This window comes from Phoca vitulina, unplaced genomic scaffold (genome assembly GCF_004348235.1).
Source record: "Phoca vitulina isolate PV1807 unplaced genomic scaffold, GSC_HSeal_1.0 scaffold64, whole genome shotgun sequence".
Classification (NCBI taxonomy): domain Eukaryota; kingdom Metazoa; phylum Chordata; class Mammalia; order Carnivora; family Phocidae; genus Phoca; species Phoca vitulina.
This window is the reverse complement of record NW_022589767.1, coordinates 3,236,916-3,254,125: the sequence shown is the minus strand read 5'-3', so window position 1 is coordinate 3,254,125 and position 17,210 is coordinate 3,236,916. Positions and strand designations below refer to the sequence as shown.

General features: G+C 33.7%; 1 protein-coding gene and 1 non-coding gene across 5 annotated transcripts in view; one reads left to right on the top strand and one right to left on the bottom strand.

The window, feature by feature from the left end:
- The window catches only part of ATF7IP (activating transcription factor 7 interacting protein), a 125,708-nt gene that overhangs the window by 86,794 nt on the left and 21,704 nt on the right, over positions 1 to 17,210 (bottom strand). The window contains exon 1 of one of the 4 annotated variants that reach the window (XM_032391820.1): positions 13,013 to 14,589. The exons of the other annotated variants lie outside the window; for them this stretch is intronic. The gene's annotated coding sequence lies outside the window, so the exon portion shown is untranslated. Of the gene's footprint in view, positions 1 to 13,012; positions 14,590 to 17,210 lie in introns of those variants that run through there. 4 annotated transcript variants of the gene reach the window in all.
- Positions 6,851 to 6,972, top strand: LOC116624170. The gene has a single exon (XR_004297841.1). It is a non-coding gene; the product is annotated as a small nucleolar RNA SNORA40 (small nucleolar RNA).

Here is a 17,210-nt window from a genome sequence, read left to right as displayed (position 1 = left end):
TCTCATAGCAACAGAAACTGAAATACAGTTTGCATAGTCACTGTGGTTGGCTAAAGAAAGCAGGTTCATGTAACCAGTCAGAAAGCTAGAAATTAGACAACCATAAAAGGAGAAATTTTAAATCTGCCTGGCAACAGCCTAAAAATAGAATACACTAGTATAAATCCCAGAATAGATGTGACTATAAAAGCAAAACTATCAGCAAAAACTTTATTTTCTTGGGGGGAAAGACGTGTCTTGCATTTCATCATCTAAAATAGTAACTTGGCATCTTTTCTTACTAGATGGCAATTAAAGAAAAAATAAACACTAAACTACGGGCTACGTCAAATTACATGTCATTGTTCATATTATTTTATTTACATATAGGTGTATGTGTGTGTATATGTACGTACATGTTTAAGCACTTTTCTTCTTCAAGAGAATGATGAGGCATTTTAATCACAGCTCTAAAACATTCAAGGCTCTATAAAATCTATCAAAGTCTGAACAGCACTGCATTTTTTCCTATCACTTTTTCCCTGAAATAATTTGGGACTCTGAGTTACGGGTAAAAAACCATTTACTGTGTATTAAAAATACAAAGATTAAATAATTTATCAAAGCAGATCTCTAAATAGAGTGGGGATTGCGCCTTATTCTTTTTTAAAACAAACTTGTTCTAACATACAGTAGTGCCTTTCATACAGTAGTCATTCAATAATTGTTTTTCTTAAATTAATTTCTGTGAGAAAAACAAATTATCTTATTGTTCCTGTCAAGTAAAAGTTAAATTAACATGTAATATTATAGTCTATATAATACTGCTATCTTTGATTTTTCAATTTTGCCTAAAGTGGGATAATGTTGAAGTTGACAATGCCTAACATTTCTTATTGTTATTCCAGATAACAAAACCTATTTCATCATTCTAAACTTTCCAAGCTAATAGTGTTTAATATACATGTTTCTTTGTACATTACAAATTTACTCTGTAGTACATTTTAATTCCTAAAGGTCACAAACAATATGCAGTCTAATGTAGTAACTACAAAGACTGTTGGCTAGGAAGAAATAACCAAGTCATAAAGGGGGAGGGAGGGGGGAGAAAAAGAAAAAAAAAAAAAAAAAAAGCTTTTTAATTTCAAGAAATTAAATTATACCTGCTGAAATAAAAGGCTGGTTAGACAGCCACATTAAAACAAATGCTATTTACCAAAGTGCATGTTTTATGCATTTCTTAACATCAAACTTTCCATCAATGTATTTTAATGAAATGGCAAGTTACTTTTTAAAATGTTTTCTTTGGTCACTATTTGTTATCCAAAATAAAAAGTGAATTCATGTATTTGATACCAGAAAATTTAGTTTATACTATACTAAAAATTTAATTTTGAGAATTATTTGTAAAGGACTTATTTTAATCATAAATAAAGCCTAGAAAGGATCCTTTGAAAACATATCAGAACATAGAACAGTTTTTTTTTGTTGTTATTTAAAATTTTTTTATTGTTATGTTAAAGAACATAGAACAGTTTTAAGAACAAAAAGAACTCCAGAGAAGGATGGAGAAACATGAGCAATATAAAATCAAATGAGCAAACTGAGTAATACATCCTTTTAATCTAAACATTTAAACATAGCTAGATTTTAAAATAAAGTTTAACCAAGCTTTTGAAAGCATAAATACTGTTCTTTTAAACACTGGTCTGAGTAGAAAAGTAACTGAGCTTATTGACTTATTTATTTTTCTTACTGTTGTACTCATATGTGACTTGGATATCCAAAATCTAACTACACTGTATTCACATCTTCAAGATAATTTAAATCTTTTATGTAGATAGATCTTGCTTACTTATCTGAATAAACTATAATCCTCATCACAAAGGAAAGCAATGTGAGTTGCAATTAGTGTGGGAGAACATAACATAACAAATGGGTCAAATGTGGTATGAAGGCACTAAAAAGTGGGAAAATTTATTTTATAATTCTAGATACATAAATCAAATATTTTAAATATAAATCTCAGCACTTCATATTTTCTTAAATATTACTTAAAGCAGCTAAAATACTTTTTTAAAAAATGCACTATTATATTCGCCAGTTTTATTTCAAGAGAACAGGAAAAGCATGATGTCTGCAGGATATTATTCAAAATAGCCATACATATTATCACATACCAATCTGAATTTTGGGGGATACTGAATAGTCAATGACACCTCAGTTTTAATTAATTAGTACAGCAACTAAAATGCCCTGGAGAAGTTTAGACAGTTCCAGAAACTTTACCTTTCACTTCTCCATTCTCTTCTCCTTCTCTTGGCCCTCTCCCTCAAGAAGTTTAAAATGTCAGCTGAGAGCCAGATGATGTGGGGCCCTAGCCTATGTGTACAAAAGTGTAGTTTTAATAACAAACATAACTAAAGGAAGAACCCTAATCTTCTTTCATATCCTGAGGCAAACTGAAATTCCTCTTTGTACCTATTATTTTCCTTTTCTATATCAAAGCAATATTGTTGATATGTTATCCCTCCTTGCAGATCTAATTAGAATTATATTTACCACACCTTTTTTGGCTGATCAGAAAAAGATCAAATCTCTATCTTTACAAATCTATCTTTCTTCAGTTAGAATTTAAGAAAAAAGTTATGCTTTTGATGGCAAGACCTCTCCTGGGCATACAACTCAGAATGGACTAGCACACCCCCATGGAGCAAACAAAGAAAAATTACATTCCCAATCTAAAATTGTTCTCACTAATGATGCATAAAAATACAATCTACTTGTTTCTAGCAAATATTCCTAAGAAGCTTACTTTCACAGGTTGGAGTGTCAGAAGTTACTATCAACAGTTCATGACGTAATTTAAGAAAATACAGAGTTCCTTCACCCCAAACCATGAATTATCACTGTGTTTATCTTTTAGAACCTAAAAAAAATCTGCAGAATCTAACCAAAAAACACTATACTTTGGAAATTCTCTCAACCTCTCTCCTCCTAACCATCATAGCAAATGAACCAATGTTCTCTCTGGTTTACTGATGACCACAAATACACTGAGATCTCATGTTCTCACCTAAACCTGTTCACACTGGTTGTGCTTGTTACTGAATTTAGCTGTACATTTTTATTATAAGTTATAGAATACAACTGAATTTTGTATAAACTAATGAAATATGAGTGCAAAAAAAAAAAGCTGGTAGATACGCATCAGTAAGAGAGACTAATGCAGAAAAAACACGTATGTGCAGGGACTGCTGGCTTAGATAAATCATTTAATAACACCTTTAAGTCTGAAGTTTTCCATCTGGAATAAATAGAAATTAAATTAGAAGACCTGAAAGGATCCTTTAAGTTTTGATTCTTAAATAAAATTTTAATAAATTCCACTCCAAAATGTCCTGTTCTGAGAAATTATAAAAGTAGATTGGATTTTTTCATGTATTCAGTATTTATCAAATGCCTACCATGGTCACTATTACAGGACAATTTTTAAGATACTCTAAAGAAACAATGTGTTTAAAAGTACAAAAACATCCCATAAGATTAAAGTGTTACCTCAAGTAGATTTTAATAGAAATGTGGAAGAGAAATGCAGGCAGTAATACAATGCATGGATATCTTTCTATATGAATGACCACGAAAATTAGAAGTTCTCTATTTTCCATTAACTATCATCTCTCCGAAACAGATTATTTTTAATAATCAAAATCATGCTTTCAAATATGTCATTATAAACAAAACCTCTACAGAACGCTTTTTAAGTCTTCCTGATAGGGTTAGTACTAATTTTTATAAACCAGATTTCTAAAAACTGACTCTGCATAAAGAATTACTCAAATTCAGCTGAGAGGGGGGAAGAGTATGCCTGTCTTTACAATTTCAATTTCACTTCTGCTCATAACCCTATTTATAATTCAGTTACATCCACAAGACTTCACAAGTAGTTGCTAAGCAACAGAACATGCTGAGTTCAGAGCCATTGAAATCTGGCTCTCTGCCACATGAAAATATTTAACAGAGCCTAGAGCCTCCAGAATTTACAAAATGAAGAAGAAAAGAAAAAGAAAGAAAAATTCCAAAGAGACAGAATAATAAATAGAGTAAGTTGCCAAACTCTTTTAAAAGATTCACATATTCAGATCAAGAACTTCATTTTGGTATTTCTAAATATTTATTATATCTCTCTCTTAAATATTTTATATCAGCTTTTTAATGTTGAAATTAAGACAAGTTATTCTCGTGGGGAAGAGAAGAAATATGATTAGTCGTATCGCGTTAAAGGCATAACAACTAACTTAAAAAATATAATGTGCAAAGAATAGCCCTCGAAGAGACTACAACAACATTCTGTGGGACATGACTGAGACTTTCTATGTTGGGTTTTTAAGGCCAGGAGACAAGAAACTATACATTTTCTTCAAATTCCTTTATCCTCATATGCCTGGTCAACTACTGAAAGAAGAGATAATTTTACCCAAAACTGCGCTGTTTTAATTTTAAGGATGTCTAATAATTAAAAAATTAAGCATATCCAGAAATTTATTCACAACTCAAAATGGTTACAAAAATTAACTCACTTTTCAACAGATATTGAAAAGGCATTGAATATGTTTCAACACTCATTCATTGATAAAAATAAAAATTAAGAACATAAAGATTGCTCCTTATGCCGATAAAGGCTACTTCAAACCAATGGAAAACTTTATATTTAGTAGTAAAACACCACAGCTAGGGGCGCCTGGGTGGCTCAGTCGTTAAGTTGTCTGCCTTGGGCTCAGGTCATGATCCCAGGGTCCTGGGATGGAGCCCTGCATCAGGCTCTCTGCTCAGCGGGAAGCCTGATTCTCCCTTTCCCACTCCCCCTGCTTGGGTTCCTGCTCTCGCTCTCTCTCTGTCAAATAAATAAATAAAATCTTAAAAAAAAAAAAAGGGGGCGCCTGGGTGGCTCAGTCGTTAAGCGTCTGCCTTCGGTTCAGGTCATGATCTCAGGGTCCTGGGATCGAGCCCCGCATCGGGCTCCCTGCCCGGCAGGAAGCCTGCTTCTCCCTCTCCCATTCTCCCTGCTTGTTTCTCTCTCTCGCTGTGTCTCCCTCTGTCAAATAAATAAAATCTTTAAAAAAAAAAAAAAAAGCTGGGCGCCTGGGTGGCTCAGATGGTTAAGCATCTGCCTTCGGCTCAGGTCATGATCTCAGGGTCCCGGGATCGAGTCCCACATCGGGCTCCCTGCTCCTTGAGAGCCTGCTTCTCCCTCTGCCTCTCTCTCTCTGTCTCTAATGAATAAATAAATAAAATCTTAAAAAAAAAAACAACAGCTATTTCCATTCAAGGCAAAAATAAAAAGTGTGATAATATACTCAATATTGTTCTAGAAATCCTACCAAAGCAGTAAGAGCTCAAACACAGTAAGAAGATACAATGAAGAAAACATTTATTTCAGAATAGCAAGAAAAAGATATCTAGAAACATTAACATATATGAAAAAATTCAGTTATAAAAATATGTGAAATATTAGAACTATGTTGGACATAAGGCTTGATGTAGAAAACTATCAATTCTTCCTGGATGCAACTTATTAGAAGTAATTCCAAACCAAATGTCACCTAATTATTTTTATATCATTTATCATTTTATATCATTTTATATCAAACTTTTTAAATTAATCTGTAAAAAAAATGGCAAAACAGGAAGAAAATTGAAAGTCAAAAGTAAGAAAAAAAATGATGCTTGCCCTCTCAGATGTGAGAGAATATGACAAAGCAGTAATTATCTTAAGTATTAAGAGATGAGTACAATAAATTATCTAGAAGACAGACAAAAGCAATACAATATCTGACAGAAACAGCATCACAAATTAACAGGGATTAAGTGGATTTTGAAATAAATGGTTGAAAATGGATCAAAATAGCAGTTGAGCATACCAGTACAATAGCAAACAGATTAGATATGAAATAAAATTTCAAAGGCACAGAAAGCACTACAAGTAACCACAAATTTTGAGAAATACTTGAGGGACACCTGGGTGGCTCAGTCGGTTAAGCATCTGCCTTCGGCTCGGGTCATGATCCCAGGGTCCTGGGATCGAGTCCCACACACCAGGCTCCTTGCTCAGTAAGGAGCCTGCTTCTCCCTCTCCCTCTGCCTGCCACTCTGCCTACTTGTGTTCTTTATCCCTGTCAAATAAATAAATAAATAAGTAATAAAAAAATTAAAAAAAAAAAGAAATACTTGAAAACTAAAAAACACAGTGATATGGAATTAGTATCCAGAATAAAAAAGAACACCTATTAATGAATAAAAAGGATAAACAATTCAAAATAAAAATTAAAAATCATAAATAGGGAATCATAAAACAACAAACATAAGATGTTCAACTTCACTAATAATCACAGAAAGACTAAACAAAAAGAAGATACATTTTTACATATCTGGCAACTATTTACAGTTAGCAATAATATACAGCAGTGAGTAGTCTCACACACAGATGGTAAAAGACATCACTATCATAACCATTTTTAAAAACAAACAGGCAAAAACTATGCACCATTTTGACACACCAAAGACATTGAGATATCTTAAGATATACTAACATACTGGGGCACCTGGTGGCTCAGTCAGTTAAGCGTCCAACTCTGATTTTAGCTCAGGTCATGATCTCAGGGTTGTGAGATCAAGCTCCTCATCGGCCTCTGCACTGGGTGTGGAGCCTGCTTAAACTTCTCTCTGCTTAAATTTCTCTCTCTCCCTCTCCCTCTGCCACTACCCTCTTCTCTAAAAAATAAAAATAAAAAGTTTTTTTAAAAAAAGATACACTAACTTTTTTTAAAAGGAACATATCAGGATTCCTACTGCTGCACCAAAATAGCAAAAATACAAATTGTTTTTGTTTAGTTTGTGCACAAAGACTTAGACAAGTGGGAAAAATAAATCTTTTTTTGTAATCCAGAACTGACTGTTCAAGTATGAGTTTTGATACAGATAAGAAGGAATATGATACCTAAAAAAGATTAAAGTGATGAGAGCATTCATAAACATGAAGGTTGGCTCCAGGACTACAGAATTACTAAAAGCACAGCATATAAGGGAAATCTCAGCTATACTGAATTAGTATTCTAATTTTAATGTTGACTTGAAACAAAGATGTTTTCTGTCTTTAGGCTTTTCAATTGAGAGCACAATGTCTGGACTTAAAAGTATTGGCATATCCCAACAATCTGTACAACTCTAGGGTGTGATAATTTAGAGGTGAATAGGATTTGAACTTAGTCATGTTCGAGGGTGTCTGAAATTGAGAACTATGCAGATCCTAAACATGGCTTAAAGAAATTGGATCCAAAAAATTACAAGTGGGGAATTTTTGAAGTATGTCCATATTCAAGTGGAAATCAAAGAAGCCCAACCAAACCAAACAAAACAAAACAAAACTGTGGACTGACTGACAGTGACAACTGTGGATTGAACAAAAGTCCTTGGGCTATTTTGAAGATTATGATTCTGACTTCGGAGGAACTAGGGTGATTGACAGTGGTAGGAGTCACATGTGAAATTCCTTAAATAACAATTTGTCGACCTTAAATTAAAAAACTACAAAGAAATATAACATCCATCACTAAGATAATAGCTTTTAAGAAATACTGTGAAGAATCCTCACTAAAGAACACTAAAAAGTTAAGAATGCAGTAGGTTTCTTTCATGGGCATGAATATAAAGTGTACAACAAAGGAGCTGCAGAATTCTTAACACTTGAACACAAAATCTGGAGCCAGACATACCTTTTTGAATACTGGTACTATCATTTCCTAGCTAAGTTACCTGTTCAGTAATATATTCCTTCTTTGCCTCAGTATCCTCAACTATGAAACTAAAATTCTAACAATGCCTCTCCTCATAAAAATGTTAAAGGGGTTAAATGGGATAATAAAATAGAAAGTACTTAGATGCCTAAGTAGTCAATAAATTGTTTCCAGGTTTTATGTCATTGTATTAAAACACACACACAAAAATAATATATTTCTAAACATTAATATAGGCACACAAGTGGTATTTTAAAGTCTGGAAGGATAAATGCCTAACTAGACAAAGGAATATAAATACCAAGTTTCACTTAGATGTGCCAGTTTGAATTTTCACAATGAAGACACAGTCACGTAATTTGTATCTTAAACTCATTCCACTTTTCCCAATCTCTTCCATGCTAATAATAAGCCAGAGCAGCAATGACATTTATAAATGTAATTAGTTGACCCACCCAGACACTAAACTCCAGAAGAGACAGAGAAGGGAAGTTACAATCCAAAAGCTAAATTGCCAGCATTTCCCATGAGCAGCAAGTACAAGTACCACTTCCCACCCCCTCACAATCATTTCAGTCAGCATCAACCCAGAGTAAAACAGGAAATCTCGAATACAAAAATGAGTATAATCACAAATAGATGCCAAACCCCTCAAACAAAAGAACTACTTAGTAAAATGAACAGAAAACATTTTAAAATAGTATATTAAATATTCTGAAAAGGTATTGTACCCACAAGAACAAGCAGATATGAAAAGAAATCAATCTGAAACCTTAGAAATTCAAAACAAGAGCTGCATGGACACAGCTGAAGTAAGACATAGGTAATCAAGACCAGATGTCCTCTTAAAATATTACACAAAGGAAAAACAGAAAAGCTAATTGATGGGGAACATACACAGAAGCAACAACTTTCACTGAAGATGAGTTTTAGAAAAAAGAACTAAGAAGGAAAGAAAATAAAAGAAACAATTCACAGAGTTAAAATTAAAAATATATATATATGTTTTCCATAGAACAGGCCTGCTAATTATACCAAAACAGACTAAATTAAAACAAGCCAAAAACAAAAAAAAACCCTAACACCTAGACATATTGTGTTAAGACTTCAGAAAACCAGTATGAGGAAATATTAATAACTTAGAGTAAAAGATCACTTAACTACAAAGGAATAAGAATTAAACCGACATCAGACTTGTCATCAGCAATACTGAATGCTAAAATAAACAACAATATCCTCAAAGTTCAAGGGAAAAGTTATTTTTAGCCTAGAAATCTATTGCCAGAAAAACTAGCAATCAACAGGACGAAAAAATAAAGATATTATTTCTGAGCAAAGACTGAGGATATGGACCCTTGCTAAAACAATTACATAAAAATACAGTACAGATTCAAGACATCAAAAGACCCTAAGAAATGGGGGAGGAATTCAAATTAGGGAACTCAGATAATGCTCCAAAAGGAAACATCAATGCTCCAAAAAACAAGTAGAACTCATGGGCTGGCTGTTGAGGATCCATCATCTTTAAAATAAATAGTCTGGAATTAAAATCTCAGATAATTGTATGATGGGAGATAGCCAACTTAGGGGCTGTGAAATGTGGGGCAAAAATAAAGAAAACTGTCAGTCTAAAAATAACTTACCAGGTTTCAAACTGGGTAAAGTGACAAAAATATCAGATATGCATTATAAACAAGAGACACACCTTATAACAAAATAGCATAGAAAGGTTAAAAATTTTAAAGGATAGAAAATGATACACTAGGGACACGTGGGTGGCTCAGTTGGTTAAGCGACTGCCTTTAGCTCGGGTCCTGATCTCAGGGTCCTGGGATCGAGTCCCGCATTGGGCTCCCTGCTCAGCAGAGAATCTGCTTCTCCCTCTCCCTCCACTGCTCCCCCTGCTTGTGCTCTCTTTCTGTCAAATGAATAAATAAATAAAATCTTAAAAAAAAAAAAAAAGATACACTAAGCAAATGTTAACCAAAAGAGGGTAAGTAATGTATATTAAAAACAATTCAAATTGAAGATCAAGTTACTGGACAAAAAAAACATATTTCCTATAGATAAAATTACAACACTTCAAATCACATAAAACAAAACAGGTTTAAAAATTTCAGGAAGAAACTAATAAATCCACAAAAGATAAACATACCTCATTATAAAATCTACAGATGAAGAAAATGAAAGTAATATAAACAATGCATGTATTTCTTAATAGAAAAATAGAACCGTATATCCAACAAACCCAGAATATGCATTTTTCATGAACACATCCAACATAAATATTGACCACATATGTGGTAACAAGGAAATAAATTCAAAGACAAAAAAACAAACAAAAAAAATCACACAAAACCACATCCTCTGGCCATAAGATAACAAAGTTAGATGAGCAACAATGAAATAAGAGGAAAAGGATTGCCTTATAAATTAAAAAAATATGTATTTTGGATTAAGGAAGAAATCAGTGGTGAAATAATAACTCTGAGGAAAAGTGATAGCCTTAAGCTGCACATATTAATAAAAAAACCCACAAACTCAAAAATGCTAGTAAAGGAGGAAAAGTACAAACCCAAAGCAAGGAATTATAATAAAAGCAAAAATTATGAGGGAAAACTCAATAAAACAGCAAGCAACAATAAAACCAATAGCCAGTTCTTTGAAAAAAAAAAAAACTATTAAAAAGTGGAAAATACATCAAGGAAAACTGAAAAAAAAGCATAATAAACAATATTAGAAATAATAAAGACATAACTACAAATATAAAGCAATACACTTGGTTCAAATATTCAAGTATATTTAAGGTTACCAATGGTATGTGTGAAAAATACTGAGGGATTTGAACTTATTGCAAACTCAATAAAGTTCAACAGTGCTAGGTGGCTGCCAGAAATGTCAACACAAAGTTAAGCTGCAGAACAGAAGCACACAGTCTAAGGAAAGGGAGACGTTTTTTAGTATTACATTTAGTTCTGAGTGGCCCAGATAAAGAGGGACTCTTAAAGAAACAGTAGGACAAACAGGATGACCAGGTTAAAGAATGACCTAGAACAACGTGTTATATGAGAAATAGTTGGGAAAATGGAGGATATTTAGCCTAGAAAACACAGGAATTTTAATGGCTTTCTTTAAGTAGTGCAGATCTATTATGTGTGTATAACAGATACAGATAGAAAAACAGGCAGGCAGACAGACAGACGAGTACAGAAACAAAAACAATGAGAGGCCAATTTCTCCTAAAAATCAACAAATACTGATTTGTTCAGATATCCAACAAAAAAAGGAATTAATTGCCTTATGAAATTAGAGATCTCTGTCATTAGAAATGTTGAAGCAGAAACTAGATAATTATCTGTCAGGAATAATAAACAGTAGGCTCCTGTAGAAAGTGTGATGTTACAACTACTTGACCACCTAGGTCTATTCCACTTTCAAGATTTTGTTATTTGACATTGCTTGCTAATAAATTTTGTTGCCTAAGAGGAACACAAAAACTGAAAACTCAAAATTTATCCCTCAGATTTTTGGATCATTCATACTCAACTTAAACAGTCTCAAAAACTATACATCTTTATCCTCAAGACATTTATCTTTGTCTTACATGATTCCCTTTAGGTTTATTTGTGTCTATACAAAAACTCCTCTGTGCAACTTTCCCTCCTCTTGCTTTGCTATGACCCCCATTTGAATATTTATTGAATGCTATTTTGGTCTAACTCCTTGCCTCTTTACCTATTAATAAAACCCCCTCAGTATGTCTCAACTATCTTCCCGATCTAACATTCTCCCTAACAATTATTGCTCTAGATAAGTGTGAAAACTTCCCAATTGTTTTAGATATATGTGTTCTCCACACTAAGAGAAGCATGCCTTTCTCCCAATCCAACCTTTAGTAAATTAATAAAAATTGGTATCTTTCTAGTACCAACATTTCTCTAATCCTAGTGAAGTTGCTTACTCAAATGAAACATCCACAAACATATAAATTTTTATACTTCAACAAAACATATATTAGAACAATAATTTTCAAAAGCCTAAGCAACATTTTCAAAAGGCAAGAGGAAACAGTTTGTACCCCTGAAACATGAGTGTGGCTTCTATCATGCTCAATCTAGCTGGCCTCTAGCTTTTAAGTACCCAACCATGTAGTAATAAATGACCAATGGCCTTTCAGAGTCTAGAGAATTGAAAGTCCCATCTAAAACTAACACTTCAAAGTTGCAGAAAGATCCTGCTGTTCAACTTCTAGAAAAGGAAGTGAAGACCAAAGAACTGCCTAATACCTTTCTTCCTCCTCTATTTCTCAAAGCTAGCCTCACTATCACCCTTTGCTTTGTCACCTACTCACACTCATCCCCCAAAATTATATCAATCAGTAATATATTTTATCACTGGCCATACTGATAATTAGCAGACGCACATATCTGCACTTCTGTATAAACATAAATCTTTATATCTTTATAGTATGGTTATATATTCTTTATATTATATACTTTTTATTTCAATGAGATAATGGTTTTCTGTATGCAATTTTTCAAGCATACCAAAAAAAAAATAATATAACAAATGCCTCTGTCACCTTCACCTAACTTAATAAAATATTAAAATTTCTAATATTCATTTTAGTTTTAGACTTAATTTCACTTTGTTAAGACGGTGATAAGTTTAAATATGTGGAAATGGAAGCATAAGGGTGGAACTGGAAAACTTGACCATGTTATATGTATAAATATACATTATCTAACATATGTCAGTGAACCATTTGTGAAAACAGAAGCAGTCAGATTTTGATGATGAACTCAAAGTGGTACATTTACTCTAAAACTTTATAGTTTAGTAAGGTTACAAAACGTCATTTCTCTGTAGGTACCAGTTGGTGTCACTACAACTGAAAACACAGTAACAGGACTATAATGAAAAGAGGTCTAAAACTGATTTCTATGTAATATGAACATATTGCATGCATGAGTAATGTTCATATATGAAGCCCACTGTTAGTTCATTTCAATATAAACCTGAGGAAAATTGTTTAAAAAAATCATTTTTTAAAAGAAAAAATCCAAATATGGTATTCACAATCTCCTGAAAATTTACATTAAACAATCTACCAATCCTGGTATGACTAAAATTAAAAACAAACAAAAAACCTTCCAAAGGTGAGAGACAGATATAAGGCCTGAGGGGTCGGGGGGTGGGTGGTGGGGGTGGTCACAAAAAAAAGGACCTGAATCTCTTACCTGTGGGTAGCTTGATATTGTGGAAAGGACTTCCTCTTCTGTAAACCACTGCAACTTAGTTCATTTGTATAAACAGTAAAAGCTAATGCAGACTTCTAGAACAGCCTTCTTGAGCCTAAATTCCTTGCTTGGTTCATATTCATAAAAAAACAGGAATACAGTAGATTGGCTACATATTAAAATTCCTTGCAAACAGTGATTCACATCTGTTGTGTAGTTTGTGCAGCAAACAACCCAATAACCACAAAAGCCAAAAAACGTCAGCCAGTATGCCAATGAAGCTCACAGAACACACAAAGTACATCTTCCAAAGGACTGTTGCAAGTGAAGATGCCTAGAATCAGAATTCTTTTGTACTGCTTTCTATTCTGCCAACTATTAGGACTGCAGCAACTGTGTGCAGTTAAGTACCTCCCACATATTACCCAATAGTATCAATAGGCATAAATCTATAAAAACAAAACTAAAAGCTTCAAAGGCTTATAGCTTCTCATTATTCCACATATTGTCAGTTGTGGAGGTCTCAGTACTCTTATTCTAAAGCATCAACTCTGTCCTTTCAGTCCTAAAGGCTGAATTCTTATACATTCCAAACAGAAAATCCATGACACATATTATTTGCTGCCCTAGCACAGCCAGACTGCAGTTACAGCTAGCTGGCACCAGTAAGAACAATTTACATAAAGCAGTCCTCATTTCATGACCAAACTAAAGGAAAATACTGCTGAGTAAACCCTCCCCCATTCGTTCCCCAACAGGCACCGACTGGTTTTAGAATATATCTAGTTATCTATTTACCAATGATTCAAATCCAGGTAATAAGACAAAATCAATTTATAATTCTTATGTAACTGACATTTTACCCCCACCACACCAAAAATATGTTTAACACCCAGAGATATTCAAAAGCCTTAGTTTTCTGTGACATAGACCAATATATTACATAAATCCAGTAACTACTATTTTTAACAATCATTAAAAATATAAATTATAATTCACATTAGCCAAAAGCTGTCCTCATTCGACTGTACAGCCACCTTTCAAACTTTGTTAATCATTTAAATAGTAAATGATCATTAAATAGATTTGCTCTTAGAACCACACGGCTTTATGTGTCACCAAATAAGACTTAATGCATATTCAAGTAACATTAGTACAATGATTAAGTAATTCAACATATTTACCACTAGTTAATATTACTAAACTTTTCAAAAAGCTCACGTTAAGTTACAAATATCTACACAAGAACGTATTTTGTCAGTGGCACATTCTCATTTAACCTAAATCATTCTTGTGCTGTTTTAATTGGCTAGATCTAAGAGTTGAGTCACTGTCTATGAAGTCCTTTGTTTAAATTTTTTTCAATTACTTTATCACCTAATACATAATTCTATCTCTTCACTTCTATTTTTCCATTTATTTTAGTGAGTCTAACTATACTGAATTTCATTTTCAAATAGCCTAGAAACTAGTTTAGTGCCACATATTTTATGGCAATAAAATGAAAAGTACTTAATATGCTAACCAGGGGTTATCCAAAATATGTTCCTTATTTTTAAAGTAGGCTCCCCATCCAGCATGGAGCCCAACGCGAGGCTCGAATTCACAACCCCAAGATCAAGACCTGAGCCAAGATCAAGAGTTGGACCCCCAACCGACTGAGCCACTCAGGTGCCCCTGTTCCTTATTTTTTAATCTTATTTTCTGCTGTGTTTTTTTTTTTTTTTTAAGATTTTTAACTTATTTTATGAGAGAGAGAGAGTGCACAAGCAGGGGCAGCTGCAGAGAGAGAGGGAGAAGCAGGCTCCCCGCTGAGCAGGGAGCCCAATGCGGGGCTTGAACCCAAGCCACCAGAATCAGGACCTAAGCTGAAGGCAGATGCTTAACCAACTAAGCCACCTAGGGCACCTGTATTTTCAGCTGTTCTAAAACATCAGTCTTAAACTACCCCTATTACACAATAAAGACAATGGGGCTCTAAATTAGAGGAAAAATAAAGTTATCACACATCAACAGTAATTAGTAGACTTCTAATGTGTGCATAATCCTAAGTGTTACCTCGGTTTTCTTTGATAAGCAATAATGGATTTCCTCAAACAACTATATATTCTTTAAAGAATCTGTACTCCACCAGCAGCAAAAGGAGGAAAGAAACAAATATATATAATATGGTGTCATTCCACATAGTGTACACTATTTAAGTAATATTTGGCTATTGATCATAACATCTCAGAGTTGGAAATCATCCAAGTATTGTATTCCTTCTGGTTTTAATTTTGTTAGCTGTGTCCACCCTCTCTCTTCCTACTTTATGTAGCCAGCTCTTTGAATAAAAGTACTTGAAAATCAAAGGACCTAAAATCATTTAATCCATCATAAAATATAATGTATATAACTATCTGTTAAGCTGAATAAGTAAAACAATCACCTGACAGTGAATTAATCATAAGAAGCTTAAATTCTCTATAACCTGTTTACTGAAGTGCCAACAATGTTATTAATCTAGCTCAATGCTTTGCAAATAATGGTAAAGAGCCAATGTTTTATCTCTAATCCATCAAAGATCAACACTTTTGTAAATTCAACGAAAAAGAATTACTTGGAAAGTGAAATAAAGTGAAAGCATATAAAATGTGTAAGCGTCAATTATTTTTATTATTTGACCCAACTGACATAAAGTTACTTTATTGGATTGATATAAAAATTTCTAGACCCTCTTAATTTCAGTTCTTATCTCATGGAAGACCAGGAATAAACAGACAAACTAATCTGAACTGACCTTGAAACTGATCCACAGACCACATTTTGGTAAGTGTTCACCTAGCCAGGATTCTCAATCCCTTGGGTAATTTAACCTTCTCATATTTAGTATCTATCCTCCTGTTTCCCCTGCCCCAGTGTAAACTCCTCGAGGGCAGGGATCTTGTATGCCAGACACTAAAACAGTGCCTGGCAGGGGCGCCTGGATGGCTCAGTCGTTAAGCGTCTGCCTTCGGCTCAGGTCATGATCCCAGGGTCCTGGGATAGAGCCCCACATCAGGCTCCCTGCTCCGCGGGAAGCCTGCTTCTCCCTCTCCCACTCCCCCTGCTTGTGTTCCCTCTCTCGCTGTCTCTCTCTCTGTCAAATAAATAAATAAAATCTTTAAAAAAAAAAAAAACAAAACAGTGCCTGGCAAATAACAGGTACATAATAAATGTTTGCTAAAATTGTTGAATCAATTGATCAATTCACAATCCATTTTTGTTCTCACTCTATCATACTGCCTTAGCACCAGGAAGAATTCTTACTGTGTCCCCTTCAAGCTCTTTAAAGTCTTCACTTTGAGATTAAAGCACCTTGCTTTCTGGCATTTTTACTATAAATCAGCCAGACCCCTAACAACCCCTCACCCTAAAGATCCTTTTCTAAAGTATCCAAGTAGCCCAGAATTCTCCCCAATACCATAATGATTGAAAAAAAAAAAAAAAAAAAAAAAAAACAGAAAAAAAATTTGTGCCAGAGGGAAACTTGTGAGGAAAAAGCAACCAATATTTACTAATACTTAATTTGTGTCCCACACTGCATTAAATGCTTTATATATACTATGCTCATTTAAATCCCAATTATCAACTCTGTATGGTAGACTTTATCCCCATTTTAAAGAAAACTAAAGTCTGAAAATAAGCAACTAGCTTCTTCCCATAAAAAATAATGCCTAGACTTACTGAGCACTTACTTACGATAGGCATTATACTTTCAGCATGATATATACATTTCTCATATAAATGTCTAACTAGTCAGTGAAAGAAAATGAGTTCACCTTGACTGATTCCAAAGTTTGTCTTCTCCCAAATCCAACCACCTCTCTCTTTTAATGGTTGCAGAATGGCATTAAGAGCTTAAGTAATTTATTCAAAACTATACAATTACTTAATAGCAGTACGAGACAAAAATAATCATTTCCTGACTTCTATACTAATAGTTTCCACAATGCATGCCATGATACTTCCATGTCAGCAAAGAAAAGCAACAGGTCATACAACTCTCCTGGGTAATAGCACCTGGTTTACTATAAGAAAGGCAGAAGTCCTTAGGCAGGTGGAGAAGCAACTCCTCAGATACGGTGTTAAACTCCTTTTACATTAAACTCAAAGGATTCACTGAGTCAATAAGCACTTTTTTCATCGTTTCCATATTCACACATTAATGACTAAGAAC